This window comes from Lepisma saccharinum, chromosome 8, assembly GCF_977018435.1.
Source record: "Lepisma saccharinum chromosome 8, izLepSacc3.1, whole genome shotgun sequence".
Lineage (NCBI taxonomy): Eukaryota > Metazoa > Arthropoda > Insecta > Zygentoma > Lepismatidae > Lepisma > Lepisma saccharinum.
In genome coordinates, this window is record NC_139236.1 from 43327588 (window position 1) to 43350723 (window position 23136).

The 23136-nt window shown below is 39.1% G+C and overlaps 1 protein-coding gene across 5 annotated transcripts in view; it reads left to right on the forward strand.

The window, feature by feature from the left end:
• The window catches only part of cyc (basic helix-loop-helix ARNT-like protein cyc), a 241675-nt gene that overhangs the window by 112105 nt on the left and 106434 nt on the right, over positions 1–23136 (forward strand). For all 5 annotated transcript variants that reach the window (XM_083126560.1, XM_083126563.1, XM_083126564.1 and 2 more), the window contains 2 exons: positions 1498–1611; positions 13528–13637. The gene's annotated coding sequence lies outside the window, so the exon portion shown is untranslated. The remainder of the gene's footprint in view (positions 1–1497; positions 1612–13527; positions 13638–23136) is intronic.

A 23136-nucleotide genomic window follows, 5' to 3' on the forward strand; every position in this document is an offset into this window, starting at 1 on the left:
CGGGACATCTTTCATTATTATATTCCGTTTGAGTCTTCACTATCGCGATGCTATTTGTTTGTTTTCCTGTTTTTTTGTATTTTTATCCCACAGAGTTACATGACTAGCTGGAAAAAGGAAACAAACAGTTTGTTGACTTTTCATGATCATCTGTGAAATGAAACGTAGAGGAAAACTTCACATAACTTCTGTTATGTCTTAATCTTCATGACAAACAAAAATACACATGCCAAGAGTGGAACTTCATAAAATATATATTTTAACTTATAACAAGGTGGATTTACATTTTAACACACAAAGCCATACATAGCAAGGTCCAATAAAGTTGCTGTGCACAGACTATTACAATTGCTCATAGCTGCCCGTTCACCATGCATAATAATACAGGTTATGGTGTATATATAACAACTTCTCTTTTCACAATGTGAAAATTTTAATGCAGTGTGATTTACTTGATAATGTTACAAATAGGAATTAAAATTGTTTCATTATAATACCAAGAGCAACGAGAGTAAAATTTTAGGATCCTCTTTAAATTATCCTTTATCCACATTTACATGTTTAATTTACACTTCCAGGATTATGACATTTTCAGCTACTGTTATTTGCAAATGAAATAAATTACTACAAGCACCACCACCACAAACGGTAGCAGCAGAAATAGCAACAGGAACACAGGGCCTCCCCGATGGCGTAGTGGTAACATCGTCACTTTTTAATCAAGGGGTCACAGGTTCGATACCTGGTGAAGGCACTTAGTGGTTTGGATCCCACTTTTAAACTGTAGATCCAAACCCGATTGGCCTTTCTGTCCATAAAGTGGGCTTGAAAGATTCAAACTCAGAACAGTAACAATGATAAGACACATGTTGAAAACAGGGAAATATACACATCTTTCTCCCTTCGAGAACGAATTATAAATGTGGAACTTGTGATAAAGACGAAATTCTCTTGTATGGTTCCCCCACCCACTCATTTCAGACACCGATAGTTAACTGAATTATGTTCCATCCAGGTAACAGTAACTCTCATTTCACTTGTCGGCTGAGTGCTAATTAGCATTTCTTTTTCGAGCTTACTCGAATGGCAAACTAAACTTTTGCAGCTAGAGTGAGATTATTTCCGTAACATTTTTGTTTGTTCTCATTTGCAGCTTGGTAGCGAGTCGCAAATCCAGAAGCTGCCAATCATCAAGTAATCCACTGACGTCATCTCAACCCAGCACCAATCCCTAATCGTCTTGCTCACGCTCTGCGCTGTGAAAGGCTCTCTAGCTAGACTCGCGCAGTCAGCCGGAGATGTCTCGAAAATAATCTGACTCTACTAATCTCATTTATTCTATCATTTTCTCCACATTAGGTCCCATTCTTCATTTTTTCCAGTGTTGTAAACATGTATGCAATACTTTCTGGCTTCTTGATACGGCTATTGTCGTTCATTGCTACAGCTTTTTTGTTGTTATTGTTCTTTAATTGAAATTGCATTTGTTCTTTGCAGAAAGCACTATGACTGAGGAAAGACCGTAAGGCCTGCGAAAGAGGTATGAGCAGCGGGAAGCAGCGAGATTGTTCCCAGAATTCCAGGGAGGAGTGGCGCCATATTGCGGCCCTGGTGTGTATCATTTAACTTCTCTTACTTGTGGGGAAAATACGGGGGCACACCCTTACCATAGGTTTTAATGTAACTCCTGGTGTTTTAAATATTTCGTAACATGTTAGGTAGCCAATTATTGCAAAACCTGCAGAAACAAAATTAAAGTACGTAGTAGGGTGGCGAACAATGCCCGACACCAGAGTGACTTTTAATTTTGCTTCTGCAGAGTTTGCAGGAAGAGTAGATTCCAGAAAACTTCGAGGTAACCGCTTCGATGTGAAAGTTGGCTTAGAATGGAGCTGTGCGATTGTTCATACTATTTGGTCTAACGTGTTGTCCTTCCCGCACGAGCGGCGGCTTTATACTTCCCGAACCAATCAGAAGCGAGGGAGAAGATGCATGCTAGCAGCAAGATGTAAATGAAAATCAGAGGAGCATCGGCTACACAAACTATGTCACCACTGTAATCCAATTGAATTCGTTGATTTTTGTTATTTTACGTCGACTTACTCCCACTTTTGACTATTCGCGACGATGAGGATGAGTGATGATATGATGAAATTGATGAAGCGACACTCGCAAAGAACACCCATACCCAGATCGAGATTCGAACTCGGGATCTCTGTCTTGGTAGCGCGTATTCAAATTGTTGACATACATTTGTTGCGAAGTGACGGTGATTTGTTTGTGCTGCACATTTGTGCATTCCTGTTGATCATCTGGTATGGAATTTATAATCGGGATAAACAACGGACCATGTGTTTATTCGTAGCCTAGTATCCTAACCATGTGAAGTTGATAGTCTAGTCTCTAGCTACAGTTTGTTCTCAAAAGAGTGTTCAATAAGCCCGGGATGGACAACAAATCGCGTGAACTGTATTTTCAACTTTTTTATTACCTACTTCTTGAGAAATTCACCCTATAATGTGTGAAGTTATCAGAGCAAAAATAGGACATATTATGAAGTAGACCATTGCCATAAAACCTGCGAATGTAAGATTATTTCGCAAATGATTTTAGTAAGAAGAACACTCCTGTGTTGCTGTGTTTATTTTTCTCACAATGTATGGTTTCAGTTTTCTATCCATGTACGGACAGTGTTGAAGACTGCGCAACAATATCGTGGCGACAGCTGTTTTTAGTAGCGGGCTTACGCAAACCTGGCCAGTTAGGCAACCTAGCTGGGTGAACAGGCCGCTCAACATTAAATATTGGACTCTAAATCTTCAATTAACGTATAGTTAGTTGCTTCCGAATGTTACATTCAATTTCATTCTAATTGTAATAAATATTACATATCATACGACCTATAACTGACAACTTCAAGTTCGTGTAAGATACAGAAATACTTGCATCCCGGAAATTACTAGTTAATGCGCCACTGAATTCTCAAGGGAAATTCTTTTTAAATAACGGATCTAAGGTTGGAATTTTCTCTGCCTTGTCCCTGCATAAAACTGTTCTGGGCTTCACCCAGCGTCAAATAAATGGGTACTTGAGAGGGTAAAGGCGGCCGGATCGTGATGCTGATCACTCCACCTAAAAAAAAAAAAAAAAAAGTCTACATCTGGAATGTATGGTGCTCTACCCCCATATCTCCCTAAATGTGTCTTCATGGCACGGTGCTACATCCCAAGTGGTGATGGAATGAAAACATGATTGCTTTTGCGTAACAAAATACCAAGGAAAAAATTACTTAAGTCCCTCGCTGTCAATGTTAAATATTTTAAATTTGTTTTAAAAATATAAAATTTGTTTTCAAAATATGAAATTTGTTTTAAAAATGTAAAATATTTTGAATATGTTAAGTATTTTGTGCCTGGATGAGCGAAGTCAAATTCACGAGCATCAATGAAGAGTCAGGAATATGAATTAAATGAAACCATAAAAAGAAATTAAGAAAAACAGAGATAAAGAAAACATTTACAGACTGAATCAAGCTATGCCTGCATGTGGCACGTGAAAACTGAATAGCAATACTTCGTACCCGTTACCTTGAAATTAGTTTTCCCGCTGTATCGCTCAGCGAAACCCTTGCGATGGAAAGTTTTCTTTATAAGTGCAATTAACCCAAAAGGATGGAAAGGAGGCGTTTCTTTTAATGTCCTCTGTGTTTTCTTGCCAAATCTTGTTGCCAAGCGACACATCATTAACACTTGTACTCGAAAGAAATATAATGGAGCAATGGCTTTTTGTTTTTCTATCAGAAATGTTACGCACCGAAAGATAAATTTGCTGGAAGTTTGGATGCTCTCATTGGAGCGGTTGTTCGTCCAGAGTTTCGTTGACAGTTAATTAAGTCTTAAATGGGGAATTTATATCAGCGTAGCCATATAATTGCTCCAGTAACCCTTGAGAGAAGATTTTCCGTGATTCCTTGGACACCACTTTTACGCATCAAGTCGGATCAAAAGAATGGAAGGGATATGCCAATATTGCGGACAAAATCATCCCAAATTTACCCACGTGAAGAAGAGATGCCATTTGTCCGATAAATTGAAGACTAATATGTTGAAGGTATCAGACTTGTGTTTCCAGGCACGTAGCCAGGGGGAGGTCTAAGGGGGCTGAAGTCCTCCGAAATCCTACAACTATTTAATTTAAATGTTATTTTTATTGTTAATAACAAAAATAAAGTTAAAACCATAGTAAAAACTACATTACATCCAATAAAGTTTAGTGTATAATAGAGGAACCAGGTTATAGTTTTATATTCTACCATTTAATCCAAGGAACAAATTCATCCATAGCTTCAAAAACTTATAGTTTTCTTTGTAAGAGGTCACAGAATATAAGCTTTATAAGTAAAATTTACCACTAACTGTTAAAGCCTTTCTTTGAAAGATTGTGTAAAAGTTAATAACAAAATACAATAACTATGATTTTCAGTACACTAACTGTACAAAATATAAGAAAGATAATGGACAACAATTGTGTTAGATATTCACTGATAAGGTGGGTCGAGTAGCAAAGTCACTTCATTTATGTAATAATAACAATAAATTTGGATTGAAATTGGTATATTTTTAATAACTTATAATAGTTATTATTGTAAAATAACAATAATTATTATTGTCATTATTATTATATTATTGTCATTGATTTGTACTAATCATGTTTTATCATTGGCCTGTACCCCTCTACAAATATTTCTGGCGATGCCCGTGCTGATAAAGGATGAGCCCCCCGAAATAAAATTCTGGCTACGAGGCCTGTGTTTATCATGTTGTTAATGAAAATGACGTTTCCAAGAAATCAATCCACCTTTTCCATAAATATCTAACTCGTTGATATCAATATTGTGGGACACCTTCAAAATGAAATTTTAATTGATAGTTGTTATTTAATTGTCACAGATAATGTAGGAAGCACATCAGCTTTACTAAACGGTTCGTGCTCTTGCCGGATTTCTGAAATTGCACATTGGTACTTTTGTATTTCACATTCGGTAGCTGCAGTTGCTAAAAATAAACTACTGTTCCGACGTCCTATTCACTGCACAACACTAAATTTGTCCTTTAGATGAAAATACGTGTTTCCAGTGTATTTGTGCGTGACAAAAATGAATCTGCAATTTGTTTCCGTGTATGACGTGTCATTTTGCCAAAAGCGTAAACTTAAAAAAGTTACATAAGAAACGTATGGTACAATAGCCGAAAGTGTGTTCCTCCTGTGTTACAAGGAATGAATGCTCTAAATTGTACGTATGTACATTGGTATGACAGGATAAGATGCATGCAACAAAGTTGAAATACTGTTGCTTCCTCTCTGAGTGGGACAGTCGGGACAGAGGTAATCATTATGTCCGTAAAGACTGGCCGCCACGACAGGCGTACATTACAGGCACCAAAAACATATCACGATATCTAATTGAGAAGCCCTAATATGTGGGATACGGCAACGAGGAAGAAGCTTCACGCGATTAAGCTTACTATAGGTGCATGGCGTTCCTCACCGTTTCTCTAGTCAAGAACCGGTCAGAAGAAGAGCATGAACTTCGGGAACTGATCAGAAGAAGCACATGAACTTCGGGAACGGGTCAAAAGAAGCGCATGAACTTCGGGAACTGATCAGAAGTAGCACCTGAACTTCGGGAACCGGCCAGAAGAAGCGCATGAACTTCGGGAACTGATCAGAAGAAGCACCTGAACTTCGGGAACTGATCAGAAGAAGCACCTGAACTTCGGGAACTGATCAGAAGAAGCGCATGAACTTCGGGAACTGATCAGAAGAAGCGCATGAACTTCGGGAACTGATCAGAAGAAGCGCATGAACTTCGGGAACTGATCAGAAGAAGCGCATGAACTTCGGGAACCGGTCAGAAGAAGCGCATGAACTTCGGGAACTCAGAAGAAGCACCTGAACTTCGGGAACTGATCAGAAGAAGAGCATGAACTTCGGGAACCGGTCAGAAGAAGCGCATGAAGCCGGAACTTGTCGGATAAAGTGCCTGAGGTTAGGAAACTGCTAAAAGGAAATGCCTGAAGTCAGGCAAGTTGTCAGAAGTACCTGTAGTTAGGGAACTGCTCAATTAGGGAAGTGTATAAACTAGACAATTGAACAAGAGAAAACGTGAGCTAAATGCCTTTGAAATATGCTAACTGAAGGGGATAAAACAGAACAGTAGTTAAAAAAATTTAAAAAACAAGGTAAAGGAACGATAACGTGGCAGCGTGATTGAAAAAAATGAATACAGCAGCTGAGAAGGTAGCGAACCAATCACGAACGACAACTTGATACAAAAAGCAAATAGGAATTATGTAAGCGATGGTCATTGTATGTTAGACACAAACATCTTCATATTTCATAAGCATTTTTAAAAAACGAAACTTAACAATAGCTGCGAAGCTTCTTGCCTTTTGATTCCTGTGCTTGCTGTCTCGTTATCCCACTTTTCTCTTTGAAAACTAGACAATGGAGGGTATGAAATTACCTTATCTTCATTAATGAAGTGACTGCCTATTAGAGTCTTTGTGACAGGAAAGTTATTTAGGCGTCTTATTCCCCTCATTAATATATTAAAACGTAAGGCCTACCGGATTATCGTGCATCGTTGAAGGAGGCTCCTTTACTGTACCTTCCTCGTTAGTTGCCGTTTCCTCTAGTGGCATTCGAGGAGGAACGTCGTAATCTAAGCTTTGTGATTGTGTCGGGTAGACATGTAAGGGCTGTCATCGAGATTCAATAATGGCTAGAGAGAGCTTGTTGTAGTAGTTTTTTGAAAAACATGCGGCAGGACTTTAGCAAGAAACACATACAAATAAGCAACATCGCCGTGGATATGGTAAATGGGCGGTATACTGATCCAGTCTTCATGGTCTTTTCATATCACCTTGTGTTTGCTTAGATAGAGTGATTGAATTAAAATTGTTAGGCCATTTTGCACCCTTCAGTGTATAGGGAAATATCCCCTTTTCTAAAATTCTTACTTAAAAAATTTAAACCAAAGGGGTGTAAAAAGCCCCTTGGGAAAATTAAGACTGCAAAGTTGTAAGAGGACCTGCACGAGATGTTTGCTTAGAAACCTGTAAGGTTTGATTTCTGCGACATAAGGCTTTTAATTTCAAAACTCAGATTTTGTTTTTTTACGTTGTTAATAAGTTGAAAGCTATTAAAATTGTAAAGGTTTGCTTAGTACGTTCAGCTATTAAGAACTTGTGAACTCTGATAATCTCACCCTGTTGGCGGCGCTGAAAAAAATCTAATTGCTTCAGTGGTATCGAATACTACTGCCAATACATAAGAAGTACAGGGTGTCTTGTTCATGGTGAGACGGCTTCAATGTGTTAGACACTTAAGAGTGTCGAGCTGAGAATGAAAAACTAAGGGCTCCACTTTAATTTGTCCCTCAGAGAGCCTTTCAGCGGGAAATTACGAGTGCAGATTTATTTGTACAGAAGGACAACTTTGCACTTCATTGCACTTTGTGTAGAAGGCATCCTTACAACCAAAGAGATCTCACGGACAAAACTTAACGACGATCGAGATCACTACGTCCCAAGATGCTTTGATTCGGTGTCGTAAGTGTCATCTTATACAACACAAGAATGTTCCAGTTACATTATATATATGTAATTGTGACGTTTCTGTCTGGTTTTGTTGCGCCACGTGCTCATCATCTGTTGAATCATCCCCCCTCCCCCAGCTAATTCACTCACTATCTTGCTCTGCGGCGCGAATATCCACAATCTAAAGAGAAAAAACTTATCTGTTAGACTTTGAATGGAATACACGTAATTTCAGATGCATCTCTCATACTTGTCATAGGCTGTCAATAAAATGGTATTCCTTATGCAAGGTAGAGTCCAATGAGATCCTTGACAAGTCCGACAAAATTATGTGACAGAATGTATACAGCTAAAATTTACATGCGATATCAAGAGTTATTTACTAATTGACCTCGAGGCTCCAACACTGATTAAGTGAGACTCAAAACGCCATTTTGTCATTTTAAAGATGGCGCCCCCTCCACACACTTGCACCAGTGAAGGTCAGTGGTTTCTTCCCTCTGCAAGCCTAAAGTTTATAGATATTCTCCGCCAAATGAAAAGTCAATATCTCTGTGTAAGCTCGCCACACCACCAGATTTACGAATGGAGGAGGAAGTTCGACAATGGCCTCAGTTCGCAGACAGCTGGGTGGAACAACTTTCTGTCATTTAAGGCCCAAATTTCAGAATGATTCGCGTTCTCTAATCAACTGAATTTCTTCGTAATACCGTAAATAAGATCTACCAAAGTGTACATAGCGCTAGTGGAAATGTATTGACATCGTACGACAAATTCCATTTAATCCAGGAAATACTGTATCTTCTTCTTCTTCTTCTTCTTTTGCTCTACAGCCCTTGGTGGGCTCTGGCATCCCAAACAATCTTCCTCCACCTCGTTCTATCTTGAGCTACATTTTTCCAATTGCGTATATTCATCCTTCTCAAATCTTCCTCAACCGCATCGATCCATCTTCCCCTCGGTCTTCCTTTTGGCCTTGTTCCCCACAATTTCTGATTGAATACCAGGCGTATACCAGGTAGCCTATCCTTTTCCATTCTCATCAGATGTCCTGCCTATCTTAAGCGTTGAGATTTTATATATCTCACCACATGTTCATATTGAATCAATCCTTCTAACTCCATATTATTCCTAATTCTATAGGATCCATCTTCATTCCTAACGGGGCCAAAGATCTTACGTAATATCTTCCTTTCAAAACACATTACCTTGCTTTCTGCTTTAGATGTAAGTTTCCAAGATTCTGCACCATATGCTATAACTGGTCTAATAAGTGTCCTATACAGTCTTAATTTTGTGTTCCTAGAGAGGTTTTTTGACTTAAATAATTCTATATGTGCATAATACTGTCTATTTCCAGCCTGTATCCTTTGGTTAACAATCTCTTCTTCTTCTATATTGTTATGTAGAAGAGCTCCAAGGTAAGTAAAAGTGGGTACTCCCTCAAAGTGATATGTACCCACATTCACAGCCAGAGAGTTTCGTCTGGCTGGCGATCTGGACATTCTCATATATGTTGTTGTAGTTTCATTAATTAATAGTCCTATTCCTCTGGATTTACTATCCATCTTTAAAAAAGTGCTTTTAAGATCTGCAAGTGTCCTTGATATTATCACAATATCGTCAGCATAAGCAAGTATCTGTGTTGTTTTGTAGAATATACTCCCCCTTTTTTGCAGTGGACTGATAATATCATGTAGTACAATAATGAAAATTAGGGTGGACAGAGCATCCCCTTGTCTCACTACTGTTTCTATGTTAATGGTTGGTGAGACTTCTCCCTGCACCATGACTCCCGCTGTTGTATTTTCCAAGGTTACCTTTATCAATCTTATTAATTTATCTGGAAATCCTACTTTCTTGAATACTTTCATGATCCCAGCTCTGTGTAAGCTATTAAATGCTCGTTGATAGTCTATAAATAAAAAATGTAGGTCTATATTTTCCTCATAGAATTTTTCCATAATTTGAGATATGGTGAAGATGTGATCTATGGTAGATCTATTTGGACGGAATCCACATTGATATTCCCCTAGGATTTCTTCTGCCTGCTTAGATGCTCTCATATATAGGATATTGGAAAATATTTTGTATCCAATATTTAATAGTGTTACTCCCCTGTAGTTGCCACAATTCCTTTTATCACCCTTTTTATGGATGGGGAAGATAACTCCATATTTCCAACTACATGGTAGTTTCTCTTGATCCCATATCATGCAAACTAGCTCATGAACTTTCTTCCAAAGTGTTTCTCCACCCTTTTTAAATATCTCCGCAGGGAGAAAATCTTCTCCAGGTGCTTTATTATTATTTAATTTTAATATTGCACACTTTACTTCTTCAAACGATGGTCTTTGTACCTCACATTCTATAACTTGGGTTTGGTCTTCATCTGCATTATCTGTTATATTAAATTTAGATTTATAGAGCTCCTGAAAATATTCTGACCATCTTTCCAGACATTTGGCTTGATCCGTAATAAGCTTCCCATTTTTGTCTTTACATAGGTTTAACCTTGGTTGATATCCAGTACTAAGATTTCTAACAGCTTTGTACATTTGTCTTGTATTACCCTCTGTCTGATGTTCCTCTATTTTCCTTACTCGCTCCTCCATCTTTATATGCATTCATCGATGCTCTTGTTTCTCTTTGAATCATCTTTTTCCGTAACTCATTTTTCTTCCCTATTAGTACTCTACACTCTTCATCATACCAATCTTTTCTGTTAGATCTCTTCCTTTGCCCTAATATCTCTTCTGATGTTTCAGTCAGAGTTTTCTTCAAATCATTCCATATTTCCTCAATGCTATTATTTTCATTCCCGTCACTTAATTGTTGGTGTATTTGTTCCTGAAAAGCTCTCTTATCGCTGTCTTTCTTTAACTTTTCTATATCCCAACCAGTTCTCCTTTTTCCCTTGATTTTGCCTACATTAGACAATCGTTGCCGCAATATAGATTTGACTAGGAAGTGATCACTGTCACAATTGGCCCCTCTGCGTGTTTTAACGTCTATAACAGATGTGGCATATCTGCTGTTCACCAGAACATGATCTATCTGGTTTGTGTATGTTCCGCCGGGAGCTCTCCAGGTGCCTTTATGAATATCTTTCCTGGGGAATTGGGTACTTTTTGCAAGCATTTTATTTTGTATACAGTATTGTATTAATCTCCAACCATTCTCACTGGCGACTGAATGTAAAGAATGCTTTCCTGCCACTTCTTTGACTTCAGATTCTCTTCCAATTTTTGCATTGAAGTCACCCATGACAAGTAGTATATCATGTCTACTTGTACTTTCATTTAACAAGTCCTACTCGTCATAGAATTTTTCCTTGTCCAGTTCTTCTGCATCCTCGTTAGGTGCGTAAGCAGAGATGATGGAGATGTTATAGAACTTGCCTTTAAGTCTAATTTTACACAGTCTGTCATTTACTGGTATAAATTCCATTAGTGATTCCCTAGCTTCTCTACTTATTATAAAGCCTCTACCCCTGTGTCCTCTGGTTTCAGCACCACTGTACAAAACTGTACAGTTTCCCTTGTCTATCTGACCACTCCCAGGCCATCTTATTTCTTGCAGTGCCAGAACATGCAACTTATATTTTATAAATTCATCAACAATTTCTGGCAGCTTACCAGCTTGTAGCATTGTTTGCACATTCCATGTCCCCACCCTGAGATCATTTACCTTAACTCGTAGCCGTGTTCGTCTTCTGGTTTCCTTCCATATCCGAGGCTCATTGTTGGGTCTCTGAACAGCGGATATTTTCCGAGGATTGGGTCGTCAGCCCAATGCCTCAACCCCCAGCCTGGAGGACCAGGATTTGTATTGGGTTTACTCCCTTAGAGAGATTGGCTTCACCACGCCTTACAGAGCTCTCTCTACAGGAAATACTGTATATAAAAAGATTTAAGATACTTTTCTTTCTATTTTTTTCAAGCAATTAATGATGTAACCAAATCACAAGTTCAAGATATTTTATCAGCTCATGTACAAATTAAACAGAATTCAAAGCTTTAGGACTCGGTACCAAGGGTAATACATAAATCAACGTAATTTATGTGGGAACTAGTATGATTTTAAATTAATATTTAGAAAAGCGTAGTTTCAATAGGTAATAGTATCTCGGCACATTAAGACACAAAAGAACGAAGATACAATCATATGAATTTAGAAAAAGTGCACGTGCCTGAAGTAATCCAAAAATTAATTGATAAAGCATACATAAACCATTAGGAACCCAAATCAATTACACCCCAAGTTATAATCATGTACTCACTATTCATGTGCTGTTATCAAATGTATGTAGCTTTGTTTCGACTTGTCTACCCTCCAGGGTCGATACCTCAAGACATAGGAATGAATGGTCGTTTCCTGAGGCCCCGACCTTGCCAGCCATTCATATTGAGGCACGACGTCATTCAAAATTACTAGAACCTTATATTTGTGTGCAAAGGGTTACAGTGGAAATACCTTTGCAGTGGATAATATTGCATCCCAAAGATGATTCTTCTTGACGTGTACAGGCACTAACTCAGACTTGTAGATGAGCAATGGGTCTATGCTAAATACAGCAGGGTGATTCCATGTCAAATCATCCAGGCCACGTCATCCACCATCTATGATTTTGATTAAATTCGGTATGTTTATAGAACTTTTGATGCTGATTACAAAAATGACAATGATTTTTAGATTGGTGAAGGGGTTCAGAAGTTATGCGCTTTTTAAAATCTCCGTATACGCCACATGCGGCTCCACTTTGAATGGCACGCATTAGCTTATAAATGATCGTATCTTCCCTCAGGTTTGACGTAGAACCCTCAAGTTTGTTTTCTTTTGTTCAGAATAGTGTAAGCTTTCACTTTAATAAAGTTTGAGATGAGCGTCTCAATAACCATGTATTTATGTATAGTTTTATGTATTTTATTTGAAAAACAAATGACTAAAACTTCAACAGCAAATTTCATGCAATGCCCCCCTTCAATTTCCGCCGATTTTTTTATATACGTAGGTAGCTCAGAGTGTGTACTAATGCCTGATGAAAAAAATCAGGATGGGCGGTTCAGAGACAGGGTGATAAAAAAAATCATTTGCACTAAATGATATTAAAAATTAATTTGATTAAAAATGTTTATTATAACACCATTAAGCCTTGTTCCCATGATATGAAAAACTCAGGTTTTGTCCAATAACATTAAATAAATAAAGTCCGAAAAAATAGCCTTTTAGGTGAAAGTACAGTTGACAAGGGAAAGCCACCTGCTAGAATGTTCCAGAACAACTTTCTAATAGTCTGGAGGGGAGTAATGTTTGTGTATATACATATATCGTCCTGTTTTTGTACTTTGTTACATTTGTACTTGGTGCAGAGTCTGAAGAAGACCTTGCTAGAAGGTTGAAACGTTACGTTTAGTTTGTTTTATAATAAAATAAATTACTGCCTTGGTCTGCATATTGAGTTTTTCAAAAATGTTTATGTATTTAGAACAATTAAGAAGACTGTCAGAACGAAATTTATTAAAAATATAATTGATTTTACAGACTATAAGCGTTTTACTTTCATGTATTCAAATAGTTCCAAATAACTTGGATATTCTTCGAAGGATTTCTTACATGTGATGTTTCGGACTTTATTTATTTAATGTTATTGGACAAAACCTGTAAATAAACCAAATCAAGAAATCAAATCAACCATCATTGCGTAACTATTCTTTCAACAGATCAAACGCAAGATGGACTGAAGGTAACTTGAAACGTCACATGATAAATTTTATATTCCTTTTACCATTGTAATTGTGGTAAGTTAGCAATGTAGTAGAATACGATGTAATAGTGTTGACTGAATTTAATGCAATGGTTTTTATTTGTTTTTACCTGTATGTTTAGGGAAGCCTTTAATCACCTCCTCTTGTTTTCTCTTTAGCTCCTCGCCGTCATTGCAGTAGCTGGTCGACCTCATGAAACCGAGGTCACGGCTACTCTACCCGACGCCCTGATGTCACCAGCCTTCGTCCTCAACTTGGCGGTTTCCTGGTGAGTGATTTCACACTATCCTTACACTTGAGTTCCCATGTTCTGATATGCTTATACCTGATAGAGCTGTATTGTCGATTTAAGGAATTATTTCAGTAAGGTCTCTTTCCTTTTACAATATTAAAAAGCTGAAGCTCATTGTTTTTTTTTTTATTATTGCTAGAGATTATCATCGTTAGTACGTATAGCAAACCCATGTGTTTATTGAGAGATTGACTGGTCCGTGGGCGCCATTAACATGACACCCTGTATATGAGATTGTTGCGCCATGTACGTTAAACCAAATCTTAGTGTTTGGCACATACAGGAGATGAACTATGTAGAAATTTCAGAGAAAGATGCAGGCTCGACCAGGACTCGAGCCTGGGTTTCTGCATACCGTGCCGTTGCTCTACCAACTGAGCTACCGAGCCGGCCCTGGTTTGTCCTGATTTTTCGCTATTGCTGTTTTACCTGTGTGGCATTGTCTCTGTCAGACGGAATCTGTTTTTGCTTAATGGACAGATTTTTCTTAAAATGTATGTACACTATACCCCTCGACGTCTAAATAGCTTTTCGTTAGATGAAAAGCGATTAGTGAATCGAGTCTCCATCACCGCCTTCACCTTGTTTTCTAGACCTAAGCCCTATGCCCTATTTCCAATTAATTCCCCTGTTGACGAAGCTGGGTCAAAATCGAAAATCGTCACCTTTCCCGCGCCTGCCAATCGTTGGCATTTCTAGCAGAAACCATGAGACATTGCAGCTGTAGACCGAATGAACTTCGCGTCGGAGGAAGCCTAGCGGGCTGAGAATAAGATACGCGTATCAAGATAGCACCATACTAAGGCCTTCTTTAGACGAAAGCATTTTTCTTAACATTTCTGCCATGACCAAAATGCTACCGTGTAAAGTGAAAAATCTTACGGAATTTCAGATGCCATGGCATATTTCATAGCATTTTTCGTAGCATAACCAATGAGAAGCAACCTCTAGGTCACGAGTGCAGATGCAATGGCGGGCGCGTGAGATGTAAACAATGCATAATTTCAATTTTTTAAAAGACAATAACTACTCAACCGAGAGGAATAACGTTTCGTATAAAACGATATTAGGTACAAATCAATGGCGCTGCTTAAATGCATACTTTATAACGTTGACAGTACATGTATGGAAGATATTTTAGTTACTTCATTTGAATTGTAAACACCGTGTACTCACCCTAGATGGAGTAACCCGACGTGCCTTTCGTGCTGTATATATTATACATTGTAATCACAAAAGCTAACCGAAATGTTCCATGAAAATCTTCCGTGTAAAGTATTATCTGCTGTAAGATTTTTGGAAGCATTTACATAGCATTTATAATACCTCCGTCTCAAAGGGCCTAACTACTACCACACTTACAAAACAATCTTCTTGCACAAAAGACGTGGAAGTTAGTCTACAAAGTGGCAACAGCGTCTACGTAAGCGCCTCTCTCCTGGCTTCCATTCGCTTCTCGCTGTCCAGCAGATGACTCTCTCCTCGTTTCTCATTGTGACAGAGATACCCGGTGGAGGCACTTAGTGGTTCGGATCCCACTTTAAACTATAGTCCCGATTAGCCTTACTGTGCATAAAGTGGACTTATAACACCAAATCAATCAATCAGTCATTGGAACAGAAACTGTCGAGCGATCGCTAGCGCGGGAAACATGACAGGTTGTACCAAATGCAGTTCAGGGCATAACATACAGCTTGTCCGCGTTGGTCGCGACCACCGGCGCGAGTGCGCATGCGTCAATTAGACGGGTTCAGTGGCAAAATAGGGGAGAAGGTTGCAATGTGGAACACAACGGGTAAGCAGGTGCCGTGAAAAAGAGTCCGTTGCTCACAGAACACTGAAGTTTCAAACGTAGTAACGTTGGCTGTAGTAAAAAATACGCGATAAAAAATAGACACGAGCGTATAGTCAGTGGTCTTTCTTCCTACTTTCCTTTTCGCGTCTGGACTCGTCCAATCGAGTTAGGCCTCGGTTTCCCGGTCGAAGATTAAGTCTGTGTAAAATGTCCACATTGTTAAGGCCGAATCACAAGCAACTGGATTTTCAGTAGGAATGGCGCTGGACTGGCTACCTGGCTGGAAATGATGGCTGCCAGGCGGGTTGCTGGACTGGTGTTAACAACTAGACCGTGCTCTAATTGCAACTGGCTTTTCTTTGCTAGATTCTGTGGAACAGACAATCAGAGCGGAAGTTTGGTCATGTGAAGATAGTCTGTGAATGACAAGGGGTAAAGTTTGTTGTCTGTGGTTTCCGAGTGTTGGTTGTATTTGTTCGGTGATCGATGAAAGAACAGACGCTGTGTATTCATGTTCATAAATATTTAGGAATTTATCCAAAGCGATGAGATTTTGTACACGGTAAATGCCATTAACCGATAATGAAAACCATTATCATCACTGCATTAAATGTTTGATATATTTGTTGAACAAAATATATTTTATGAATGAATCCTGCGAATCTCATGTATTGAATATACGTACATACCCTTCCAGAGTTCATTAAAAAGTCTTGTCGAGTATTCCTTGATTACCACATTTTCTTTCGAGCCAATTTCTAGACCTTAATTTTAATTATTTTAATTTGAAGTTTTATTAACAGCAGTAGCTATTTTCCATCTTTTTAGGTTGTCTGATCTGCGCAGTGCCTTTTGGGAACAAAAGTATACCGACAAGTACGGTAACAAATATCTTGTGAGGCGAAAACTAGCAGATGAGCCAGTACCACACAACTAGTCCAAGTCAACTGGAAAATCCAGCAGATCTAGACATTATTTGCTATTGTTGGAGCACCAACAATGGTCTACCTTATTTACTGGGTCTCTTGTGAGTATATGAAGACCCCATATTATGCACACACACACAGGCAGGCAGACAGAGGGAGACAGAAAAGGAAAGAGGGAGATGAAATCCAACCTTCCTTTAATAATAGTAACAACGATGCACCACACAGGAACGCTGTTAAGAATTCCTGGCATGCAGCTCAAAATGAGAGTGAACTCTCAACCTGCACAATATCCTCGAATTCCGTGAAGGAGGAAACTGGTGCTGGGGTAACGGCAGTCTGCCACCCACTATACCGAGATATGTCGATGTTACCCTTTTCAATTGCATTGGGTTTGGAGTTATTATTGGTTAAGTCGGAATTTGCCGATCCTGTCCGGGAATAGCATTGCAAATAAAGAGTTCACATTGACATTTTGGAAAGAAGGAGTGCCAATATATGCAGATGACAAATATCAGGATTACATACAAAATGTCTGGATTTTTTATTCTGAAATCCTGATTTTAAAAAAATAATTCCATGCCCGAATATAATAACAAAATTCGGCCAAGTCATAATAAAAAACTACAAAACTTTGAATTCTAGCACGTTAATACGTATTGCACTTGAGACAGGTTTATGGCATCCCATGCTAATCAGAGAATAACTTTTCGAAAATTCCAATATTTTCTTGTTTCGTAACATCAGAAAGAGGAAAACAGGAAAAACTCTTTTTCAGGTTTTTAAACTAATCTTCTTTGTTTTTATCTAATTACAGTATATCATTGATGATCTTTTTAGGAATTCAGGGGATAGAAAATGTCATATTTTAGGGGTTCGTAACATCCTAACGAGCAAAGCGTTATTAAAAAAAGTTATTCTTGATGTTCTCTACACGCTGTAAAAGTTTGTCGGTATAACGCAACACGCTATGTGTGGGTGTTGTTATATCGATTTGTTACATGAATTACACATTTTTCGTAAGGAAGGCGTGCTATAGACTGGATGCAGCTATTGTGACACGACTATTGTCGTTCTGGGTTGATTGAACAACCATCCTCCCACCTAATTTCACTCTCTGAAAAATCATAATTCCATCTGCCATACACAATACGTTTCATGAAATAGCAATTTGCAACACTGACGACGTAAGGACTGAACTTTATCGATGTTTTTGGTCCTGATTATATCGTATTTTTGGCAACACTGGAAGAAATATATTCCTGCAATACATGTGTATTCGAGAAGGTCAGCTGTGTTCAAAATTGTTACGTTGAAGGCAATTCGCTGTCAATAGACACAACAGATGCAAAGTTATCATAGCTATATACGTTTATTTCACATGTGAATATGCAGATATATTTGCAAACATATACAGAACTGCACTCAGCCATCTAGATCAATGCACTGATCTCTCTCTCTCTCCTCTCTATCTCCTCTCTCTCTCCTCTCCTCTCTATCTCCTCTCTCTCTCTCTCTCTCTCTCTCTCTCTCTCACACACACACACACACAGACACACACAGACACACATGCATGCATACATACATACATACATATATATCTTTATCTTTTTGACAGACTTGTAATTTCAATCGTAATGGATTTCCAGTAGCAAGCGTCTACGTAAGGTTCTCCATTTTGAGAGATAGAAATCGTGGATTTTGGACACACCACGCAAAAAGTATAAGATACATCGACGATTCATTGATTTATTGGTTTGCTTTATTTTACTTCGCTTCTTGTGCCACTTTTGGCTAATTTGATAAGATGGGGATGAGTGATGATATGATTAAATTGATGAATGGACACTCACAAACATCCATGCCCAGGCCGGGATTCGAATCGAATTGTACGAAAGAGAGAGGAATGAAATAATCAAATCGCAAATCTACTTTGCTGTTGTAATCTATCTCAACATTCCTTTTATGACATTCATCGTTGACGTTGCTGGTGTACACAATCAACAAAATGTAAAACACAAGCTTTAAGTAGGACTATAAATTTGACACTGAAGCACTGCCTCGGACTATACTACCTACTGAATAAACTTAAAAATGCCACGAAAAAAATATTTTAATTGAAGGGATGCACGTATTTCTGGCCCATTCTAAGCCTTTTCTTAAATCACCATGCTTGACAATGTTATAGTATCAGTCCTTAGCATTTGTCAAATTAGGTGAGTTAGGTAACTTTGAATTATTAATATTTTGTTGTTATTTCAGATATTCACAATGTCTAAATTATATTCTTGTCATCTGCTGCTCAATATCCCGAAGGATATTACTTGTGAAAATCTATGTCACCAAAAATAGAACGTAGCACTGTATAACGTCATAAATATGATATCTTGCTAACAAAGGTCGCGTTCAGTGAAAGTCCTTCTCTTCCTTCGTCATCCAGACGAAAAAATAGCACGTAAATTGATCAATGGCGTAATTAGAAAAGAAACTAAACACTATCTGAAGAAAGCAGATACCTCATATTAGTTGTTTCTCCTTGCTGAAGAGAAAATATAAAAATAAATAATTACTCAATTAGTATCACATTACCACCTACCTCCAGGTATCAACAGTGTGCTTCCCTTAGCTTAGAAGAAGAAACCAATTTTCCGGGTTCACCAGAATATAGGATGAACCATAGAAAAATCCCTTATTTCCAACATTAATTGAAGACATATGTTGTTTCAAATTATACCACTTTTGTAGGTATTTCTTCATCGATATGGAATTGAAATAAAGTGCCAAAGATAAGAGTTGATGGATTTGTAAATGTAGGATTAGTGAAATTGACATCCAAGTGGAAGGAATCATTATGAACACTAGGGGTGCTTTAAGTGTCGGTCCCGTCTCGTTTGGACATTGAAACTTACTGAGTGTTTCAGCTCGTTCGAAACTTAGTAAATTATCGTGCAAAGTATTACTCAAATATAATAATTAAAATTGTTTAGTGTGCGACTTATTCAACACAAGAAGATATGGTTGCCTTAAGTAATGATTGAAAGAAAGAAGTGGATCCCTGTTAGCCTTAGCAAGGGATATTATTGTGTTGAAAATAAAAAAATATATACATATTGCTTCTCAGTCAAAATCGTCAAGTAAGTTCTGATATCCGATTGGGACCAAGGGTCCAAATGCACGACAAGAAAATACTCCCAACATAATTACGTATATTCCGCGCTCATGCCCCAGTCAGCGCCTATTCTCGTCAGTGGATTGGTTAATTTGATCCTTTAAGTCCACTCTATGCACAGATATGCTAATCGGGACTGGGCTAACAGTTTAAAGTGAGATCCGAACCACAGTGCCATGTGCCTCCACCGGGTATCAAACCAGCGGCGTATACTGTGGGTCATCTAGGTAATCGCAGATGACCCGGCTGTATTTTTAATATATATATATATACATATTAGGGATGGCCAAACGGATCCGGATCCGAAAAATCCGGATCCGTTCGGATCCGGATCCGGATCCAAAAGTTACGGATCTGGATCCGGATCCGAAAATTCCGGATCCGGATCCGGATCTGAAAGTTCCGGATCTGGATCCGGATCCGAGAGTTCCGGATCCGCGGATCCGGATCCGAAAGTTCCGGATCTGGATCCGGATCCGAGAGTACCGGATCTGGATCCGGATCCGAGAGTTCCGGATCCGCGGATCCGGATCCGGGTCTGAAAGTTTCGGATCCGGATCCAAAAATTTCGGATCCGGGTCCGAAAGTTTCGGATCTCAATCCCATTATAATATTACCACACCTTAGTCCTACAAGAATTTTTTTCAAGTGTTGTTCCTAAAATACTTTGCTACGCATCGGCTAACACACTCGTGCACAAATGTCCTAAGTGATTTTGTAAATGCCATTGAAACGAATATGTATTCATTCGAATGTATTGGAAATGAAAACACACATAAATGTGAGACATTTCATTCCAGGATGAAACCTTTAACACATATAACAAGATAGAAATGTTATACAAAAATTATACAATTGTTCTACAGTTACAGTTCAACAAATTAAAATAAAACATTATAATATATGCAGTGTTAAATAATTACAAAATGTAAGACTAACAAGGGAGGTTATCTAAGTATCCCCCTCCGATTTCCATGAAACTTGGCAGGTGTATAGTGGGGCCCAAAGGAAGAATTACGTGTTTTTTTTTGTTTCAGCTAAAAAACGGTTTTAGGGGGCAAAGCCCCCTCAAATGTCAAGATGAGGACAAATTGAAGTGAGGATCTGACCCCTGTGTCTTTCCGATTTCCATGAAACTTGGCAGGTGTATAGTGGGGCCCAATGGAAGAAATACGTGTTTTTTTTGTTTCAGATAAAAAACGGTTTTAGGGGGCAAAACCCCCTCAAATGTCAAGATGAGGACAAATTGAAGTGAGGATCTGACCCTGTGTCCCCCTCCGATTTCCATGATACTTGGCAGGTGTGTGTATAAACGGGCCCAAATGAAGAAATACGTGATTTTTTTTTTGTTTCAGCTAAAAAACGGTTTTAGGGGCAAAACCCCCTCAAATGTCAAGATGAGGACAAATTGAAGTGAGGATCTGACCCCTGTGTCTTTCCGATTTCCATGAAACTTGGCAGGTGTATAGTGGGGCCCAATGGAAGAAATACGTGTTTTTTTGTTTCAGATAAAAACGGTTTTAGGGGGCAAAACCCCCTCAAATGTCAAGATGAGGACAAATTGAAGTGAGGATCTGACCCCTGTGTCCCTCCCATTTCCATAAAACTTGGCAGGTGTATAGTGGGGCCCAATGGAAGAAATAAGTGTTTTTTTTTGTTTCAGCTAAAAAACGGTTTTAGGGGGCAAAACCCTCTCAAATGTCAAGATGAGGACAAATTGAAGTGAGGATCGGACCCCTGTGTCCCCCTCCGATTTCCATGATACTTGGTAGGTGTGTGTATAAACGGGCCCAAATGAAGAAATACGTGTTTTTTTTGTTTCGGCTAAAAAACGATTTTAGGGGGCAACCCCCCCCCCAAATGTTAATATGAGGACAAATTTAAGTGGGCATTTGATTTGTGTGTCCCCCTCCGATTTCCATGAAACTTGGCAGGTGTATAGTGGGGCCCAAAGGAAGAAATACATGTTTTTTTTTGTTTCAGCTAAAAAACGGTTTTACAGTGCGAAACCCACTGAATTGTCAAGATGAGGACAAATTGAAGTGGGGATCTGACCCCTATGTCCTCCTCAGATTTCCATGAAACTTGGCAGGTGTGTGTATAAACGGGTCCAAATGAAGAAATACGTGTTTTTTTGTTTCGGAAAAAAATTTGTTCTAGGGGGCAACCTCCTCTCAAATGTCAAGATGAGGACAAATTGAAGTGGGGATCTGACCCCTGAGTTCCCCTCCGATTTCCATGAAACGTGGCAGGTGTATAGAGGGGCCCGAAGGAAGAATTACGTGTTTTTTTGTTTGAGCTAAAAACTGTTTCAGGGGGCAAAATCCCCTCAAATGTCAAGATGAGGACAAATTGAAGTAAGGATCTGACCCCTGTGTTCCCCTCCGATTTTCATGAAACTTCGCAGGTGTATAGAGGGGCCCAAAGGAAGAAATACGTGTTTTTTTGTTTCAGCTAAAATACTGTTTTAGGGGGCAAAACCCGCCTCAAATGTCAAGATTAGGACAAATTGCCGTGGGAATCATCTGACCCCTGTGTCCCCCTCCGATTCCCATGAAATTTGACAGGTGTATAGAGAGGCCGTATGCCCCCTGTTTCTTCCTATGCCATATTTACGTGGTTTCGGGGACAGATCCCCACTTCAATTTCTCCTCATCTTGACATTTGAGGGGGGGGCTCTATACACCTGCCAAGTTTCATGGAAACTTACCTCCTAATACACTTACCTCCCTAGTAGGTAAGTGTATTAATTAATTACAAATCGCGCACGCGAGCACACACACTATATATATATATATGTGTATGTATATTATATATATATGTATATTAGCAGGTAACAATATGTTATAAGCACATTCTTACTTTCCAAAGAAGCGCATGTGGGATGGCAAAACGGATCCGGATCCGAAAATTCCGGATCCGGATCCGAAAGTACCTGATCCGGATCTGAAAGTACCGGATCCGAAAGTTTTGGATCCGGATCCGAAAATTCTGGATCCGGATCCGAAAGTTCTGAATCCGGATCCGAAAGTTCTGGATCCGGATCCGAATTTGAAAATTCCGGATCCGCGGATCCGGATCCGAAAGTTCCGGATCCGGATCTGAAAATTCCGGATCCGAAATTTCTGGATCCGGATCCGGATCTGAAAATTCCGGATCCGCAGATCCGGATCCGAAAAATTTTAGGATCCGGATCCTCAGGATCCGGAACCAACCGGATCCGGATTTCGGATCCGCCAGGATCCGGATCTGGCCACCCATATATATATATACACATACATATATATATATATATACATTTCTTCGCAATATTCTTCCAAACCAATTTCGATGCATACATTTATTTGCTTCCAGCGCGCGAATGCTTCCAACCGTTTGCCGCTGAAAGTCCGGGAACCTTTCTCCAGCCGGTAGAATGACTTCAGGGAATCTCTCCTTACGTCATTCCTACCGCTTCCTCTACAACCCTTAGCGAGGAGAGAGGAGACACTGCTTCTCAGGCGCGGTGATTCCGTGCCCAGGGTAACCTCCTTCATGTGAGAGTCCACCGGTCGCACTCTCAACCTTCAGAGTCTTTCCCGTTCC